The sequence below is a fragment of the Dasypus novemcinctus genome, chromosome 18 (genome assembly GCF_030445035.2).
Source record: "Dasypus novemcinctus isolate mDasNov1 chromosome 18, mDasNov1.1.hap2, whole genome shotgun sequence".
Classification (NCBI taxonomy): domain Eukaryota; kingdom Metazoa; phylum Chordata; class Mammalia; order Cingulata; family Dasypodidae; genus Dasypus; species Dasypus novemcinctus.
Window position 1 is genome coordinate 61,105,838 of NC_080690.1, and position 21,276 is coordinate 61,127,113.

At 41.1% G+C, this 21,276-nt stretch overlaps 1 non-coding gene across 1 annotated transcript; it reads left to right on the forward strand.

The window, feature by feature from the left end:
• The first annotated feature begins 20,135 nt into the window (after window positions 1-20,135).
• LOC111764260 (small nucleolar RNA SNORA76) lies at window positions 20,136-20,247 on the forward strand. The gene has a single exon (XR_002796913.2). It is a non-coding gene; the product is annotated as a small nucleolar RNA SNORA76 (small nucleolar RNA).
• Window positions 20,248-21,276: the final 1,029 nt, after the last annotated feature.

Genomic DNA, 21,276 nt, shown 5'->3' on the forward strand with positions numbered 1-21,276 from the left:
CTTCACAGCAAGCTAGGTGGTTGGTTTTATCATCTCCCTGTGGTAAATGAGTTATACGAGGTCCCCAAAGTTTGGAAGTGACTTGTTTTGGGTTCCACAACTAATAAATAGACCCTGGACATGAGCTTGTATGGCTCTAAATTCTATACTCTTGATCAACACTCTGGGACTGCTGAGCCTCACATTTTTTCTTAAGAAACATGCTAGAAAACTACACCCAATCTTCTGTAGTTCTTGAAACACTTCCCTGTAAGCCTGAAACAAAAGATTCTAAAAAGTAAAAAATAAATTTTTAATGGGAGGGAGACTCATTTTGCATTTGTTGGAACCTTAACCAAAGACCTGGTCAACTAGCACTACCACCCAGGCCATTGGCAGTGAGGCAATACGCCTGGAGAATGGGGTTGTGGTCAGAGAGTGTAATGTTTGTGTTTCAGATTTCTGAAGTAGGTAAGGATTAGGGTAGGGCTGAAATGGAGTGAGGAAGAAGGCCAAGGAAGAGAAGAAGCCAAGGATCTGACTGGTTGGACAGTTCATGCCTATGGTCACTGAGGTGCCTCCCAGCCGGAGAATGGCAGGGCTTAGAATAGAAAGAAGGAAAGAAGGCTGATGAATGGTGGGGGATGAAGGAGACAGGCTCAAAGGGGGAAGGATTTTTATGGAGTGGAGTCATCATAGTCTGGAAGTTCACAGAGGAGTTTCTGCTTCTGGTGACCATCCTAGAAATGTTAACTAGAAGCAATGAATAAAACATTAAAAACAGCTCCCTGAAGTCACTAGAGAGTGAACAAAAGTAGTCAGACACTGAAGGGGGTCAGAAGAAAGGAATTTCCTGTTTATGATACCTTTTGGCCTAAAGGCAGCCCTGGTCAATGCCACGTGGGATGTTGAAAGCCCGAATAGAAACCTTGCAGTTTTTTTGGTTTGAAGAACCAGAGGACAGCATGAAAGAATGCAATGGAATCTCAAAAGGAGAGAGCCAGAGAGGGGTAGCCCCAAATTCTATGTATAAATTCTGCCCAAATTTCTGGCTGATTGTTGAACTACTCATATGACAGGAAAACTCCCAGGTACCCAGCTAAGGCTAAAAGAACTGAACCGATAATTCAGAGCTGAACAGTTGAGTTCAGTCAAGCTAGCTGCCCTCTGAAACAACAACAAAAGTCAATATCCTTCAACAGAACATAACAGAACCCAGAATCTCTACAGTGTATTACTCGAAATGTCCAGGATGAAATCCAAAATTGCTAGGCAAATGAAAAAGGAAAATGGGACCCAAACACAGGAGAAAATCTAGGGAGACTGACTCTGGGATAGTCTTAATTTTGGGATTTAGCTGACAAGCTTTTGAAAGTATCTATTACCTTCACAATCAAGGATGTAGAAATGGTATTGGAGGAGCAGTGTAGCTCAGTGATTGAGCGCTTCTATGTAAAAACAAACAAACAAAAAATATATAAATAGTATTGAGAAGAACGAAATATTGGTCCTAACTTCTGATCCTGAGACTCATCAGAAGTGGAAGAATGAGCAACCTTCATTAGAGAGGGTGTTAGGGAAAGTATTTGAGAGGAGAATCTGTTCTGAGTAAGATTGCAAAATGGAAGGAAAATCTGAACAAATGGTTCATATATTAAGCAAATAGTAATGGAACACCTCTTATGTACCAGGCACTGTTGTAAGTGCTGGGGATATGGCTGTGAGCAAAACCTCTGACCTCATGAAGCTTGCATTCTGAATGCATCCAGGAAGTCAGATCCAATAGCATTTGCCTACTTAAGAGTGGCTACAGGAACATACATTGGAAAGGGGACATAGAAGCAAGAAGGAAATGAATGGTATCCTATAACAAGCCAGCTGATGATAATGACTGCAATTATTATAGCTAATGATTATTGAATGTTATGTGTTTATTCTAAATGATCCACATGTATTACCTTATTTCATTTCACAACAGCCCTGTGAGATGGGTTATATCATTATGTATAGTTTGCAAATGAAACTGAAGTCACCATCTAGGAAGCTGCAGAACCCAGACTGGAATCTCAGTCTGCCTGTTTACAAGGCTCAAGCTCATTTTCACAACATAATAGTGTAGATCTACCAGGCAAGGTGTTGGAAATACAAAGAAGAATAAGAACAGGATGGTTTGATTAAAACCAATTAAGGGAAAGGGAAAAGGCGATGTGATATGGGTGCATTTTCAGGACTTGGAGTTGTCCTGAATGATATTGCAGGGACAGATGCAGGACATTATATATCCTGCCATAACCCACTGAATGGACTGGGAGAGAGTGTAAACTACAATGTAAACTATAATCCATGATGTGTAGCAGTGCTCCAAAATGTATTCATCAAATGCAATGAATGTACTGCACTAATGAAATAAATTGTTGATGTGGGAAAAGTGGGGGGTGTGGGAAGTGGGGCATATGGGAATCTCTTATATTTTTTAATGTAACATTTTGTGAGATCTATGTATCTTTTAAAAATAAGTAAAAAATATATTAAAACAAAACAAAAGAAAAAAAAACAATTCACATAAACCTCAATTTACTAATGACACATTCACTTAACATTCATCCTTAAATAAATTGCACACTCATTTGGATGATGGATGGCTTCAGGCTCTCTTAAGAAGTTTGGCTTCTATTTTTGTGGGGGTTTTTTGTACTTTGCCTGTATTCTAGAATTTCAACAGTTTCTCAGCCAGAGTTCAACTCTGAGCCAACCTTCCTTTGAAGGTAAGTCAGAGAGTGAGGACCTTCAAATCTTGGGAAAATTAATACAAAAGATGTGTCACTCCTTGTAATTAAGGGGTTAGCAAATTCAACATGTTGTTTCTCTCTGTCATTATCCCTTTTTCTGGAGGTGGAGAAAAATATGTCAGGGGCTGAGAGAGAAACAGGGAGTGTAAAGAAGGTCTATCTTTAGACACTATGGGAAATTTGGACAAGTTTATGTAGCAAATATTAGTGGAACATTTACTGTGTCACACTCTAATCTAAGTGCTAGGGATATAGCTGTCAACATCCAGATACTAACCTTACAACCATCCACTCCAAGAAGTCTGGATGGAGTAAAGTTAAACATTAAGAATCTAATCATAGCATTGAGAAAAGATTAATATCCGTGCATATAAATAGCTTGTAACAATCAATAACAAAGAAGACCAACTAGGGAAAAGTTGGGCAACAGACACAGTAATTTCACAGAAAAGGGAATATAAATGGCTTATAACATGTGAAAGATATTTAGCCTCACTAGTAATTGGGGAAATGCCAATTATCATTTTGGTGCAAAGATAATTGAGGGTTTTTTTTGTCTTTATTTTTTAATGTTACATTAAAAAAATATGAGGTTCCTGTATACCCCCATCCTCCTCACCCACACCTCCCCCTATAACAACAACCTCCTTCATCATCATGAGACATTCATTGCATTTGGTGAATACATCTCTGAGCACTGCTGTACCTCATGGTCAATGGTTCACATCATAGCCCACACTCTCCCACAGTCCACCCAGTGGGCCATGGGAGGACATACAATGTCTGGTAACTGTCCCTGCAGCACCACCCAGGACAACTCCAACCCTTGAAAATGCCCTCACATCACATTTCTTCCTCCCACTCCCTACCCCCAGCAGCTACCATGGCCACTTTCTCCACACCAATGCCACATTTTCTTTGATTACTAATCACAATAGTTCATGAATAGAATATCAGTAAGTCCATTCTAATCCACATTCTGTTCCTCCATCCTGTGGACCTTAGAATGGTTGTGTCCACTCCACATCTATATCAAGAGGGGGCTTAGATTCCACATGGATGCTGGATGTACTTCTCCTGCTTTTAGTTGTAGGCACTCTTGGCTCCCTGGTGTGGTGGTTGACCTCTTCACATCCATGTTAGCTGAGTGGGGTAATGTACAATAAACCAGAGTGTAGGAGTTGCAAGTCTGTTGAGGCTCAGGGCCTGGCTATCACATGGTCAGTCCAGAGATTCAGGACCCCAGGGTATACATTAAACCCCAGCACCAACTACAGTTCCTGTAAAAGTAACAGGAGAGGCTTGTGGACAAAGATCACATCTGAGTCCAGTTCCATGACACAGAAACACAAACTCCGAAGTAGGGCCAACTGACATGGCACTGAAGTCCATCTGCCATGACCATAGAACCTGTGGGTCTCTGTATCCCTCAGAAGAACCAATAGCTGGGGTTGTATCTACTTTATCTGTCTCTGGGACTCTGCTGAGGTGTGCATAAGGGCAACCCCTCTGATAATCTCCTGGTTCTTTTTGGAGACTCACAGCCAAATAAACTCATTTTTCCTTTCCATTTCCACCTTTGATTCAGGTTAAAAAGCATTTTTAACTCCTGGTATTATATGTAGACTGAGATATTCTGCTGGTCCGAATTGACCCTTTTATTCAAGGTCATTTTCTAGTTACATCATCAGCTGGTACTTGGTAGTAATCCCTCAGTGCCAGGGAGGCTCATCCCCGGGAGTCATGTCCCACACTGGGGAGAAGGCAACACATTTACATGCTGAGTTTGGCTTCAAGACTGGCCACATTTGAGCAACACGGAGTCTCTCAGGAGGTAACTCTTAGGCACCCTGCAGCTCTAGGCCTTGTTCTTATTTCAGGTGCACAGGCTCACAAGCATAGTCATTAGTATCAAGGGCTCATTGTTGGACCTTCCTTCTTTTTTGGTCTTTGCTGTTGCACTTGGGGGATTATTGCTGTTCCTTTAGGGACTGTGATAGAGCTCCCTTGGCTAGGAACTCAGCACTCCCTCAGTTGTTGTTTTTAATTGTAACCACTATGAAAATATCCAAACATTTTTGGTAATTGCTGTTTTGCATCATTGAAATTTGCCATTTGATACTGGAATACATTCTTAAATAAATGTGGCTATGTTATACATAATTTTAATATACATTTCTTTATGTTCTTTTGCTAATGACTTTTTACTTGCTGTTTATTTTGTTTTTATTTTAGACTATGGAAATGATGTTAGACAAAAAGCAAATTTAAGTGATTTTCTTATTTGAGTTCAAAATGGGTCGTAAAGCAGCAGAGACAACTCACAACATCAACAATGCATTTGGCCCAGGAACTGCTGACGAACGTACAGTGCAGTGGTGGTTCAAGAAGTTTTGCAAAGGAGAGATAAGGAATGCAGTGGCCGGCCATCGGAAGTTGACAACGACCAATTGAGAGCAGTCATTGAAGCTGATCCTCTTAAACTGTAGGAGAAGCTTCCAAAAAACTCAACATCGACCATTCTGTTGTCATTTGGCATTTGAAGCAAACTGGTAAGGTGAAAAAGTGCGATTAGTGGGTGCCTCATGAGCTGACCGAAAATTTAAAAAATTGTCATTTTGAAGTGTTGTCTTCTCTTATTCTGTGCAACAACGAATCATTTCTCAATTGAATTGTGACGTGCAAGGAAAAGTGGATTTTATACTACAATCGGCGATGACCAGCTCAGTGGTTGGACTGAAAAGAAGCTCCAAAGCACTCCCCAAAGCCAAACTTGCACCAAAAAAATTCATGGTCAATGTTTGGTGTTCTGCTACTGGTCTGATCCACTACAGCTTTCTGAATCCCGGTGAAGTCATTACATCTGAGAAGTATGCTCAGCAAATCGATGAGATGCACTGAAAACTGCAATGCCTACAGCCGGCATTGATCAACAGAAAGGGCCCAGTTCTTCTCCATGACAGCACCCGACCTCACATCACACAACCAATGCTTCAAAAGTTGAACTAATTGGACTACGAGGTTTTGCTTCATCTGCCATATTCACTGACCTCTTGCCAAATGACTACCAATTCTTTAACATCTCAACAACTTTTTGCAGGGAAAATGTTTCCACAGCCTGCAGGATGCAGAAAATGCTTTCTAAGAGTTCATCGAATCCTGAAGCATGGATTTTTATGCTATAGGAATCAACAAACTTATTTCTCATTGGCAAAAATGTGTTGATTGTAATGGCTCCTATTTTGATTAATAAAGATATGTTTGAACCTAGCTATAATGATTTAAATTTCACGATCTGAAACCACAATTCCTTTTACACCAACCTTAATAAAGATGAGACACTATCTTGATATCCATCAAATCCAAAAAGTGTCTGATAATTCCAAATGATGGAGAGGATGTGGGGCAATAGGAACACTTTCCTCTGCTGGTTGGTTGGTGAACTGTGTGATAATGTTGGAAAAGTTAGGTTTTACTAAGCAACCTTGACACAGTGATTTCCTTCCTAAAGTTATGTACTCTAGAGATACTCTTGCAAGTTTGCTCTAGGAGATATATAAAAAATGTCATGAAACAACCCAAATGTCCATCAACAATAGCCAGATGTGGTGTTTTCATTAAGTGGATTCTTTCCACTTATATATTCATCCATGAATGGATATGAACTACAGCTATATTGCATAAACATGAATGAGTTGCAGAAATATTTATATTGAGAAGACATACAGTGTAATTCCATTTGCATAAAGTATAAAAAAAGGCAAAACTAAACTACATGCTTAAGGATGATTCAGATTCGATAAAACCATAAAAAAGCAAGAGAATGATAAATAGAAATTTCAGAATAGAAGAAGGGAGGGGATACTATAGGAAATGACATAGAATAGGTTTTGAAGTATTTATAATGTTTTATTTCCTAAATTAGAGGGTTAGTACTCAGGTGACCATTTTATTTTCATGCTTCATTTGTATTTGAAAGGTGTAGAAGGGTGGAATGGTGGACCCAAAAAGATACAAACATCTCCTATTCCCCAGAACTGGTGAATGTGACCTGTTTGGAAAAGGGGTTTCTGCAGATATAATTAACTTGCCCTCTGAAACAACAACAGCAACAACAACAACAATGACAAAGGTCAATATCCTTCAGCAGAACATAGCAGAATCCAGAATCTCCACAGTGTATCATTTGAAATGTCCAGGATGAAATCCAAAATTACCCATAAACAAATAAGGGGCACAATGACTTCAAATAGTGATCATCACTGTGAAGAAATTTAAGGAAGGTTATTGAATAAAGAAGAGCTACAAGTGGAGACAGGAGAGGATTACAAAAAGTAGGCAGTCAGGAAAGATCTCTTTAAGAAATTCAACTTGAGATAAGCCTTAAATATTATGAAGTAACCGATCATGAGATGTTGGAAAGAACATTTCAGGCAATGGGAACAACAGACATAAACGTGTACCTGCAACTGTTTATATGTATTCAGGGATACCTGGGAGGAAGTTAACTTAGATAGGAGTTCTTACATCTATGTGAGAGAATTTCAGGTTGTGTCACTTACCTTTTGCAGGGTAAATGCCACAACATCTCATTCCACCATAAGTATTTTTGGTTTACTTGCTGATACATGTGTCTGTCTGTGAGTTGGCTGTGGGTTGACTATGGGTTGACTGATATACCAGGATAGGCTCAGTTGAGTAGCTCTACTCCACATCCTCCTCCCATCTAGTCTAGGCTGGGCATGTTCTTCTCATGCTGATGGTGGAGGCAAAATAGTGACAGCCCAATTGCACAAGTGCATTTGAAGCCTGCGGTCACACCACATTCATCATTCAAAGCGAGTCACAAGGCCATGTCCAAAATCAAGATGAGAGGATGTACACTCTTTCCATGAGAGTCATAGAGAGGAATGAGCAAATATTTTTAATAATAGTTTAATCAACCATAGGGTTGGTTTTGCTTTATTCTTTAACCTTTTCTTATTATTGCTTGTATTCTTTTATTTTTATTTTTAAAGATTTATTTTATTTAATCCTCCCCCGCCCTGTCACCTGTATCCATTCACTGCATGTTCTTCTATATCTGCTTGACTTCTCTTTTTGTCTTCTCTTTCCTTAAATTTCTTCACCAGTGATCATCACTATTTGAAGTCATTGGGTCCCTATTTGTTTATGGGCTAATTTTCTGCCTTTTGATCCCCTTACAAGAGTGTATCATATTCATTGCCAAATACCTAGTGCCTGGAACAGGATGGACTCATAGTAAATTTGTGATTAATGGTTAAACTAGTGCAATTTTACTTAAATTGGAAATATCAACAGGCAATTCTTATGCTTTGGTTAATCTATTCACCATGTGATATTTTTTTCTTTTATCTGAAAGAATATGAACTTGACAAAGATGCCCATAATATTCCAAGGGCATAGTACCTCAAGGCTGAGTCATTCTTTTGCCCAAAGATAATTTTTGTAATTTCTGGTAAAGAAAGGAAATAAAAGCAGGAAGTGTACTTTGAAATTTTTGTATCTTCCTCTCTGTTCTGAGAAAACATGAGGCATATTTGCTTCTTTGTTGTATTTCTTTTACGGCAGCATTGCCCAATAGAAATACAATGAGAGCCACATGGGTAAGTTTAAAATTTTATTTTACTTCAAATTTACATACAGTAAAATTTACTTAGAGCACATGTTTTTAAAATTAAAAGCAGTTTTGGGAAGCAGATGTGGCTTAACAAATAGAGCATCTGCCTACCATATAGGAGGTCCAAGGGTTTGATACCCAGGGCCTCCTGGCTCGTATGGTGAGCTGACCCACGTGCAGTGCTGCTGCGTGCAAGAAGTGCTGGCCCACGCAAGGATGCCCCCATGTAAGGGTGCCCACCACACAAGGAGAGCCACCCTGCCCGGAACTGCAGCCTGTCCAGGAGTAGTGCCACACACATGAAGAGCTGATGCAGCAAGATGACACAACGAAAAGAAACACAGATCCCCAGTGCTGCCTGATGAGAACACATGCAGACACAGAAGAACATACAGCAAATGGACACAGAGGAGACGGGGTGGGGGTGGGGGAGCAGGGAATAAAGAAATCTTAAAAAAATTTTTTAAAAATAAAAGCAGTTTTATAAAAACACACAATATAGTTCATCCAAAGTGTATAATCACTGAGTTGGGCATTCATTATATTTTGGGCATACACTTTTATGAGCTTTTACAAATACCTAGAGTCATGTAATCACAACTACAATTAAGGTAAAGAACAGTAACCTCACCCCATAAAATTCCCTCTTGATTTTTACTTAATAATATATTTAGTAGTAAACAAAGGAGACTTTATTTAAAACATTTTACTAATTTTTTTCTTAAATGTTCTGAATTTTCCACTTATTGGAAGAAAAGTGCAAGTTGATTTATTTGGGGCCTTGTAAAAAGATTGAATATTCAACCATCTTTGGTCAAATGTTATCTTTTTTTTAAAAGATAGTATTTGTTTGTTTGTTTTTGAGGCACTGGGGCCAGGGATTGAGCCCAGGACCTGGTATGTGGGAAGCCAGCACTCAAACACTGAGCAACATCGATTTTCCTGGCCAAATATTTTCTGAAGCTAGTTTTTTAAGATCAATCAGTTGGTGATAATTATTACATATTTTTATGTGGCTAAATTTAGATTTAGATTTTTTAAATGGTTTCATGGTATACCACGGCGTGGGATGCACCAGTCCCCTGTGGATGGATATTTGGATTATTTCTCATGTTTGGTCTTTATAAGCAATTCTTGAATGAACATCGCTGTTGAGACCAGCTCTACATAAGGAATGCTCGAATAAAAGTCATCACAGAACTTAAGAAAGAGACACAAGAAGTAGGAAAAGATGGGAACAGGGGACTCAAAGTCTCAAGGACTCAGAGCCTTGACCAAGTTTCCACATCCTATTTATTGACTATCTCAGGGATGGGAGTATAGTTACTTTTTTTTTCTTTAGTTAATATTTTGCCAGGGTAATCACATCCACATCTTTCCCATTTTTGCCATGCAAGGGTTTAAATGTTTCCTTCTGCAATCAGTCACGGGTTGTCCAGGACAGTGTTCTGTCTTATTTTTTTAAGATTTATTTTATTTTCATTTATTTCTCTCCCCTTCCCCCCGCCCCATTGTCTGCTCTCTGTGTCCACTCACTGTGTGTTCTTCTGTGTCCTCTTGTATTCTTGTCAGCAGCACCGGGAATCTGTGTCTCTTTGTTGCGTCATCTTGCTGCGTCAGCTCTGTGTGTGTGCGGTGCCACTCCTGGGCAGGCTGAACTTTTTCATGTGGGGAGGCTCTTCTTGCGGGGCACACTCCTTGCGTGTGGGGCACCCCTACGCGGGGGACACACCTGCGTGGCACAGCACTCCTTACGCGCATCAGCACTGTGCATGGGCCAGCTCACCACATGGGTCAGGAGGCCTTGGGTTTGAACCCTGGGCCTCCCACATGGTAGGCAGACGTGCTATCAGTTGAGCCAAATCTGCTTCCCAGTGTTCCGTCTTGACAGGACCTGATGTCCTAAGGTCCATACCCTCGTTTGTGTCATGGAGACAGTTTAGCTTCTGGCCATTTCTCTACATTTCCCCCTTTTTGTTTTTGCAAAGTAATGAATGCACCTCAGGCGTTTTCTTGCTGTATTAATCCCCAGAGGGTTTGTTGCATGGATCTGAGGACTAAATACATACAAAACAGACAGGAACAGATAATTAATATACCTCCTAGAAGGCCCCCTCTCCAACTCTTAATCCGTATCATAGGGTTCAGGGGTCCTAATCCATCCACAATTCCTGTCATAGTTTGTGAGGCAGGAAGCAATTGCAAATGAGCATGTTGAATGTTTGTTATTTGTGCTTATAAATGAGAAATAGCTAAGCTTAAATTATCTCTATGGCCATGCAAATGACATTCCACTGATTCCCAAGGAATATCACTGCTATTATATACATAGGAGGTCACACAAAAGCTAGGTACACTCCAATCATATTTTAGGCGTAAACGCATATTTACAGTTTGTAATTCTTCTCCCAAACTCAGAACTCCATTTTCCAAGTCTGCTAGATGAGTATTTATCTCCTTGTCAATTTGAGTTTGACTTCCCCGAGCCAAACTTATGCCATTCTTATGCCATTCTTGGATAAATTCAGTAGTTTTAACACCTTGATATAATGCCACTCCAGAAATGGGTGCCACAGTAATAAGGGCGATTATGCCCATAACAGCAGTTCTATCAACAGTTCTATCATTCTTTTTGTACATTTGAGCACTTGTTGTAAGACTACTAATAAGGCATGCATATCAGGGGTGTATTCCCGTGGTCGGTTTTGGGATATGGGAATTCAAATGCCCAACTGTTTTCATAGAATCATGTAACTGTAGAAAACTGGTAGAAAACAATGTTTCATTAAGCAAGTATAGAATTTGCAAGAATCATTTGAGCGCTGAATTTCTCGAGTTTCATTCAAATAAAGTTCTCCTGCCAAGAATACATATGGATTGCTAACACAAAATTGAATGTGAAAAGAAAAATTTTTTGAAGTATTGAATGATAACGTATAATTATGAGAATGCTGATAACTTCTGTCCCAAATCCGGAATGGTTTTAAACTAAAAGGTATTTTCCATAAAGTTGTTTGTTCTGGACCACCCTTTAATGAGGGAAAAGTTAGAACCATTCCCATACCATGCCAAGTAATGGGATGGTCTGCATGTGTTGTGATTGCGGTATGATTATATTTAAACGTACTTCGTCTTAAAGCATCATGAGAAGAGCAGGTTTCATTTGTGTTACTACAGTCCTGAACTGCATACCCCTTAGGAGCCCAGTCAGTCACAATTCCATAGGAACCCATACGTGGCAACACACCACTAGACCCTCGACAGTTTTCCCATTGAATATGATCACTCTCAGGAGTCTCTAAGGAACGGTATACACATATCGGTTTATCTAGGGGATTCAAATCAGTGCTATTATATGGTATATTTTTAAAACTCATTCCGGAGATGAGACGTAATTGAGCTTTTGTAATATTGCCACATTTAGGAGTGATAGGCAGACCTGCTGAGTCATATTTAAGCATCCCTCAGCATGCCCCACACATAGTGGTAATTCAGTAAATCCTAGAGTTAAATTGAGATCACCCTCCTCGTGAAGATGTAATGGTAGCGGAGGATCTTGCGGTCCCGGTACCCAAGAGGAATCATTAACATAAATCAGAGGAGGAGTCTCCATCCAAGAGACAGCGTGCAGCAGGGGAGGATTAGGAACGTATGCCCAATACGTGTAATTATTCTCAGCTGCTGCCCTGGGCAACATACTTACGGATGCTGTTATAGTGGCTAACATGGAGACCAACAAATTTGGGGCAGTTACTGGTGACTCATTCCTTTCTAACTGCTCAGCTTCTTGACACAGGTGTTTAATCTGTCCCCGCGTGGGGGAGGGGGCGGCTCGAGTCTTCGGAGTGGGACCCAGCCTGGTTGCCTTCAGCGTTAGGCCTTCCATTTGCATGGCTGGGAGTTCTGGATCCCACAGGATCTTCTGTAGTCGTTTTGCGTCCATGATACGGCTTTATTCTAGGCGCAGGTACCCACACAGGACATTTGCTGTCTCCTGGGGAGACACAAGCAAACCCTCGTCCCCAGGTTAACAGCTTCCTTGTTGACCAATTGTTGGTCAGTGGGTCATTCCACCAGATTAATGGTAATTCAGAAAAAGAACTGGTTTGATTCCCTTTATGATGTTGAAAATGCTGTTCAGTCACTGTTTCCTGTAAAGTAGGCTCATAATTAAGAAAATTGAGAGTAAATAGCGTTTTATGTAGCTGGGTTTGCGGTGTCTCCTTATCTCCCCCTTTTTGTTTTTGTAATATTCTTTTAAGAGTCTGATCATATATTCTGCAATAGCTTGTCCTTGTGGGTTATAGGGGAGACCTGTAATATGTGAAATACCCCAAAGGTCAAAAAAGTGTTTTAGGGTTGTTTCTAACATAAGCGGGAACATTGTCTATTTTGATGGACTTAGGAAGCCCCACTGTGGAAAAACAGGCTTGGATGTGCAGTTTCACCAATTTGAGCCATACCTCAGATAAATCTGGAGTACATATCTACAGAAACATGAACATAACACATCTTGCCAAATGACACTACATGGGTGACATCCATTTGCCACAACTGGTTGGCCTGAAGCCCATGAGGATTTACACCAGGCTCTGACTGTCTAGGATTATTAAGAATTTGACAAGAAGGACAAGTTTGAATAATTTCTTTAGTGTGTGTTCAGGTTAAAGGATATCGAGCTCGTAAACCTGGTGCATTTACATGGATTAATTCATGAAAATGCCTTGCTTCCTGTAAAACAGGAGTCACCAATTTATCAGCAGCAGCATTACCTTGGACTAATGGTATATGGAGATTAGAATATGGCTGAATATGGTAATATAGAAAGGATTAGTTCTATGTTGAATAGTCCACTGAAGTTTATCAAACAATGCATAATGAAAATATTCCAAAGTAGGTTTAATCAGAGCTGTCTCAATAGAATGAGAACCTTGAACAACATAAGCTGAGTCGGCTAAAATATTTATAGGTTCTGGGATATCTTGCAAAGCAATAAGTACTGCTATCAATTCAGATTGTTGTGCAGAAAAACCAGGAGCTGGAATTTGCGTTGTCTTGTATCCCATGTATCCAGGCAGCCCTTGTCCAGACCCATTAATAAAAATAGTAGCAGCATTGGGAATTGGTTGAGACTTGGTCATTGTAGGCAAATTCCACTGTGTGCATTTAATTAATTGCAACTTAGGACATTTTGAATAATGATTATCTATTTTTCCTATATAGTCAGCAAAAGCTATTTGCCAAAGCAAGTTCTTTTGAAAGCAAAAATCAACTTTCTTGCACAATAGAGGAAGAATAACATGTGAGGGGTCTTGTCTGCGCATTGCACAAGTACGTTTCCTTCCTTTAAGCACTAGCTGTGCTATAAAGTCACCATAAGGAGACAAAGATGTGACTATGCTATTAGGTAAAAACAGCCATTCCACAATACTTTCTTGTTGCATAATAATCCTAGTAGGAGAATGTAATGATGGGATAATAAGCAATTGCAGAAGTTTTTCAGGGTCTATCCATTCTATCCAAGCATCCTGAATTTTTTTCTTCAATAATACTTAATTCTTGTTCAGCCTCTTTCGTTAATTGTCAGGGCCTATTCAATTGAGGATTAACCTGGAGCATTGAGAATAACTTAGGGGAAGCGGACTTGGCCCAGTGGTTAGGGCATCCATCTACCACATGGGAGGTCTGCAGTTCAAACCCTGGGCCTCCTTGACCCGTGTGGAGCTGGCCCATGTGCAGTGCTGATGCGCGTAGGGAGTGCCGTGACACGCGGGGGTATCCCCTGGGTAGGGGAGCCCCATGCGCAAGGAGTGTGCCCCATAAGGAGAGCTGCCCAGCATGAAAGAAAGTGCAGCCTGCCTAAGAATCACGCCGCCCACACAGAGAGCTGACACAACAAGATGATGCAACAAAAAGAAACACAGATTCCCGTGCTGCTGACCACAACAGAAGTGGACAAAGAAGACACAGCAAATAGACACAGAGAACAGAGAACCGGGACGGGTGTAGGGGGAAGGGGAGAGAAATAAATAATAAATAAATAAATAAATAAATAAGAATAAGTTAGATAACTCATACATCAAAATACTCACCTTGGGCCTTTGCCAGTTTATGTCTCCTAACAGTTTTTGTAAGTCATTTAAATTCTGAATCGCATCTTTATGAATTTGAACCTTTTGGGGTTTGATTTTAATTTTATCAACTACAGATCCTAAACAAGTAACAGGAGTAGTTTTTTGTATTTTTTCTGGGCCTATTTTTAAACCTGTTGCAGTCAAGTTCTCTTCTAAAGTGTGAGGGGAAGGAGCAGAACACAGTATATCATCCATGTAATGAATAATGTAACAAGAAGAATACCTTGATCTAGCGTTTTTGAGATGACTCGTTCTGTTTTAAATTTGACATTGGTTTTTCTCTAAATCTTTTCCAACATTCTGTCCTCGTTTGGCCAAGTTTTCCACAGTTAAAACATTTGCCAGGGAATCTATTGCTAATTTTTAAAACTGCCATAGCTTGAACCATCATTTGGGCCTCATAATTTTCTGTTCTTACTCCTTGACACATTTTAATATATCCAGTCAGATCCACGTTTCCTTTCATTGGTCCAATAGTTGTTTTTTTTTTTAAGATTTCTTTATTTGTTTTATTTCTCTTCCCTTCCCACCCCTCCTGCCCCAGTTGTCTGTTCTCTGTGTCTATTTGCTGCGTGTTCTTCTTTGTCCACTTCTGTTGTTGTCAGCGGCTTGGGAATTTGTGTTTCTTTCTGTTGCGTCATCTTGTTGTGTCAGTTCTCCATGTGTGTGGCACCATTCCTGGGCAGGCTGACCTTCCTTTCATGCTGGGCAGCTCTCCTTATGGGGCACACTTCTTGTGTGTGGGGCTCCCCTACGTGGGGGACACCCCTGCATGTCACGGCACTCCTTGCATGCATCAGCACTGCACATGGGCCAGCTCCACAAGGGTCAAGGAGGCCCAGGGTTTGAACCGTGGACCTCCCATGTGGTAGACGGATGCCCTAACCACTGGGCCAAGTCTGCTTCCCATGGTCCAATAGCTTTTTGACAATCCTGACTGGCGTTCTCATAAGCCATTAACTGTAAAATAGTATTGGCTGCCTTTAAATTACTGACCTGTTTTTTAATAGCTTCTCGAAGCCAGGCAATAAATTCTGGGTAAGGTTCTTAAGGACCCTGTACTATTTTTTTGAAAAGATAGGGGAGGCTGTCCTTTTATTTCAGTTTTCTCCCAGGCCCTGAGACAACAATATTGAATTTGAGCAATAGCCTGGTCAGTCATAACTAACTGATTTTCAACGCTAGCCCAATTCCCACTCCCTACCAGTTGATCTAATGAAATTGGAATGTTATGGGCTCTATTATAAGCAGCTTGAGTTTCAGCATGATCTACCCACCAGGTTTTAAATTGTGAAATATATCCAGACCCAAGCGTGGTACGGGCCATAGTAGAACTATCGGCAGGAATTAGTCTGGAGCCTTCAGCAAGTCCTTGTACTATGCCGTAAGTAAAAGGAGAATTAGGACCTTATTGCTGCACAGCTAATTTTAAATTTTTTAAAGTTTTAAAGGGAAAAGGCTCATGAGTAAACTCATAATCTCCATTTGGATTATTAGCATCTATGTCTGGAGCCACCCGTTCATGGACTGTAATGGGAAATGCCATTTGAAGAGCTTCAATGTCCCCCTGACTTCTAGCCTGCAAGATTCTGTTCTGTAAAGAGGATAATTTGGGCTGGATATTTCCAGGCATGGGTGTAGGGGATGGAGGAAGAGGAGGTATATCAGCATCCTCAAAATTACTTAATGGAGGGGCCATAGGTAAAGAAAGTTTAGAATCAAAACCTTTAGAAATTTTTATGGGGTGAGGGTCATCATGGACCTTTTCTTTATCGTCTTCTTCATCCTCTGTTTGTAAAGGTTCTAGGACAGACTTAATAGGGATTGAAGCCCCTTGAACATGTAATTTTTAAAAATTCCTTACCAACTTATTCCCAATCTGCTCATTCTAAACTGCTCAATGTCAGAAACCACATGCAGTGTGTTTCAACAACTTGCAAAAGTTCCATAATATGGGACTCACTAACCTTAGCTTCCCCTGCTTTGAAGAACTGTTTCAGGAGACAGACATAAGGATGATATTTGGTTGTACTATCTCCATTTCCCATTGTAACCCTGTAAAAAATACCCCACAGTGTCCTTACCAATTGAAGGCTTAAGGGTCGGTGCAATACACCGATTTCAGTTTCGCTCCAGCAATCCTTCTATTTGAACCCCACGTTTGGTGCCAAATATTGAGACCAGCTCTACATAAGGCATGCTTGAATGAAAGGTAACACAGAACTTAAGAAAGAGAAACAAGAAGTAGGAAAAGATGGGAACAGGGGACTCAAAGTCTCAAGGACTCAGAGCCTCGACCCAAGCTTCTACATCGTATTTATTGACTATCTCGGGGATGGGAGTATAGTTACTTTTTTATTCTTCAGTTAACATTTTGCCAGGGTAATCACGTCCACATCTTTTCCATGTATGCCATGCAAGGTTTAAATGTTTCCTTCTGCAGTCAGTCATGGGTTGTTCAGGACAGTGTTTTTTCTTGATAGGACCTGATGTTTTGAGGTCCGTACCCGCGTTTGCCCACAGAAACATTTTAACATCCTGCCATTTCTCCACACATCCCTGTGTTTGCATTTTATATACTTCCTGGATATGTAATTGCTGGGTCAAAGGGTACACACAGAGACGTGGTCTTTCTAAAAACAGAGATAATTAGACAAATCACAAAAAAAGGAAAAGATTTTGCTTCATAAGAAAGAATTTCCTTGCTTGAAAAAAAGAGTGAAGAATCCAAATTAAAGGACAAGCATATCAGGGAAAAAGTCTTGGGTCAACACCACAAATAAAGGTTAGCATCTTCATTGTATGTCAAGTTAATAGAATCAGTGGAAAAAGTTCTGGAAGAAGAGTAGATAAAGGGGCCAAGGACATGAAGCAACAACTCAGATCAGTGGAATTGCAAAGGGTGACATACAAAAGCCCAGTCTCATTAGTAATCAAGGAAATAAAATTGTAAACAGTATCAAGTCACCTTCTCTTGCCCGTCAAGTTCACAATGTTTGAAAAGTATGACAATACCCGTGTCTAGTGGGGAAGCAGTGTGGATAATTGTGACGGGGGAAATAATGAAAACCTAACATGGAGGTCCTAAAGAGAGTGACAGTTTTATGGAAAGATCCTTTCATATCCTGGGCAGTTATAGTCTCATGGTTTTCTGGAGAATCCATAAAGAGTTGGATTTGGTTTTGTTGATGAGCCATCAAGCTGTCCAAGAGCAGAACATTGTAACCAGTGTCTGATTGCTGGCATCTAATAAGCAGCTCACCTAAGGAAAGGAAAGTTTATGGTTTCCAAAGAATTTGTTTTCTTTCTCCCATCTTCTTTCTCTTATATAAATCCCATTTGTCCTTTGTTAGATGAAATCAATCCATTATTGGTTTTCCTTGATACACACAAGTAATTAATGTGCTAAGAATTAACTAAATGTCTTTGAGTTTTTCTTTGAAATTATTCTTCAGTCCTACTAACCCACCTGAGTTCTTTTCGTCAGAGCTGACAGGATCGTGAAGCCCCCAAAATGCACGTTGTAGCACAGGTTCTGTTGGCCAATTTGGGAAGTCTCTTTTGTCTCAAATGCCAAAATGGGTTCTTGGCTACTCTGGGGCTGGTTAGGATTGCTTATGGATGACAATATCCCTGTTGGTGGGGGAAGAGGTGGAATCTGGGCTTTAATTGTATGGCCTGGCCATTAAGTTGTTTGTGTTTTCTGACTATTGGTAATAACCTATGTGTCTGGGATTGGTACCCATTAGGGTTCCCCTGACTCTAAAGCTTAGAGACTCTTCCTCATCCCATATGGTGTTATTTTCATATTTACTTATTATGGATCCAGTAATTATCAGTCAGTGCAAAACCAAATCCCTGACCTGAGTTGGTCATCTTTCTTTGGTTTCTTTAAATCATTGAATAATTTCAAAATTAATGTTGCTTCAAAGCTTTTAAAATAAGGCTAAATAGGTAAGCAGGGAAGCAGATGTGGCTCAACAGATAGAGCATCCGCCTACCATATAGGAGGTCCAAGGGTTTGATACCCAGGGCTTCCTGGCCCATTTGGTGAGCTGGCCCACGACGCAGTGCTGCTGCATGCAAGAAGTGCCAGGTCATGCAGGGATACCCCCGCATAAAGGTGTCCCCATGCAAGGAGTGGCCCCTGTGCAAGGAGAGCCACCCTGTGTGAAACCACAGTCTGCCCAGGAGTGGTGCCACACAGACGGAGAGCTGATGTAGCAAGATAACGCAACAAAAAGAGTCACAGATCCCCAGTGCTGCTTGATGTGAATACAAGTGGACACAGAAGAACATAGAGAGCAGACAACGCGGGGGGAGGGGGGCAGAATAAATAAATATTTTTATTTAGGGAAGCGGATGTAGCTTAACTGATAGAGTGTCTGTCTACCACATGGAGGGTCCAGGGTTCGATCCCCAGGGCCTCCTGACCCAAGTGTTAAGCTGGCCCATGCACAGTGCTGCCGCGTGCAAGGAGTGCCGTGCCACATAGGGGTGCCCCTATGCATTCGCAAGGTGTGTGCCCCGCAAGGAGAGCTGCCTGACGTGAAAAAAGTGCAGTCTGCCTAGGAGTGGCACCGCACACATGGAGAGCTGACGCAGCAAGATGACACAACAAAAAAGAGATACAGATTCCCAGTGCTGCCTGATAATGCAAGTGGACGCAGAAGAACACATGGAGAATGGACACAGAGAGCAGACAACAGGGCGGGGGGTGGGGGTGGTGGTGGGAGGAAGGGGAGAGAAATAAATAAAATAAATATATTTTTTAAAAATTAGGCTAAATAGAGGAGATCACCATTTTGTATGCTAAAGAAGAAAGATGTAGAGAGAAAGATTGTCTTGCCAAATTCAGAAAGGAATCTTATAATTAGAATTTCAACATTGTTGCTTCCCTGAAAGATCTAATCATGCTTAACTTATGTCTTTGTTTTCTGTAACTGATCAACGTTTTGATAGATTCTAGCACCTTTGTTTATGTGTATCAGCTAGCTTTTGCTGCAAAGCAAACCACTTCAAAATTTAGTGGCCTAAAGCAACAAGCATTAAAGTTCACAGTTAATTTTGTGTGTTGGAAGTTTTGGCTGGGCTCAGCTGAGTGGTTCTTCTGGTAGTCTGTGCCTGACTTGGCTGATCTCGGGGGACCTCACTCATTCATCTACCTTCAGTGGCTGGGTCAGCTGGCTGGCTGACTATTGGCTGGATTATCTCAGTCATTCCATGTGGCCTCTCATCTCCAACAGGCTAACCTGAGCATGTTCACATGTCACTGGAAGAATTCCAAGAGAAGAAAGCCCCTCTGCAGGAGCATTTGGTGTCACCCCAAACCCTCTGGACTTTTCCCATCATAGCCCCAACCATTCTGCTGGTGCCCCCCCACCCCCATTGCTCCCCTCACCATGCTGCCTGTGCCTCCCCCATCACGGGCCCAAGGCCTCTGGGCTATCCCTGTCTCATGATGAGTCTCTTTTCCCTGCTAGACTTTGAGCCCCTTGAGGTCAGGGACTGGATCTGTCCTGTTCACCATTACATCATCAGATCCCAGAATGGGGCTGGGCTTAGAATGTGTGTTGAAAGACTGGGTGTCACGTGCTGCCTTTGAGCCCACAGTCGCACCTGCACGTGGTGCTGGGGGTTAATCTGCAGCACCATAGCACGTGCTTGCACATAACTGGGGCTGCTTTAACTGCCAGCAACAAGACCAAAAGAAAGAAAAGAAAGAAAGAAAGACTGGGTGTCTTGGAGCCCTGGGGTTTTCTAGGGCTTTTTTTTTTTTTAAGATTTATTTATTATCCCCTCTTCCCCTCCTCCCTCCCAGTTGTTTTTGCTGTCTGTGTTTGTCTTCTCTTCTCATTTTCTCTCTTTTAGAGTTCACCTGCAGACCTCTGATGGGGAGAGAGGTTCCCTGTCAATTGTGCCACCTCAGTTCCTGGTCTCTGCTGCACTTCACCTTGACTCTTCCCCTTTGTCTCTCTTTTTGTTGCATCATCATCTTGCCACGTGACTCACTTGCGCAGGGCACTGGCTCACCACACAGGCATCCATTTGGGCTTGCCACATGGACAGGCTTTCTCTTCTTCTTTTTCACCAGGAGGCCCCAGGGATTGAACCCAGGTCCTCCCATATGGCAGGCAGAAGCTCTGTCACTTGAGCCACATCTACTTCCCGCACTAGGGCATTTTTTAGGGGCTTTCCTCATCAGTGAAATTGAAGGCACTTTTGAGGGTTTAGAGCTCTTCTGTGCTTTACCCAAAAAAAGACCAGCAATTCTCTCTCCTGCTTTATGCATTAGCCCTGCATGTAAGGTAATTTGAGCAAAGTTGTTCAAGACTAAAAATGCTGAACTTGTACTGTATGTTACTAAGGGTGATTTTAGCTCTGAAGTGCTGTCACCCAGATATTCTTCAAGACTGAAGAAATGAACAAACAAGAGAGAGAAGTTGTAACTGAGAATTAAGAATTAACAAATAATTATGATTACTGAATCATTATATAGATGTTTTTGTTCTTTCTAGTATATTATAGAATAGCCAAAAGTTAATACCTGAGATTACTAGAACTCTCTGAACTAGCCCCAGCCCTTGTTTATACTTGCTATTGTAATGGTAACCACTCTACCTTCCTTTGTTTGAATCCATAAAAACCCTAAACTTCTTAGATTTGGGGAGATAGATTTTAGGCTGATAGGCCATCTAATCTCCTGCCTTGCATTTAGCAATAAACTCTTTTC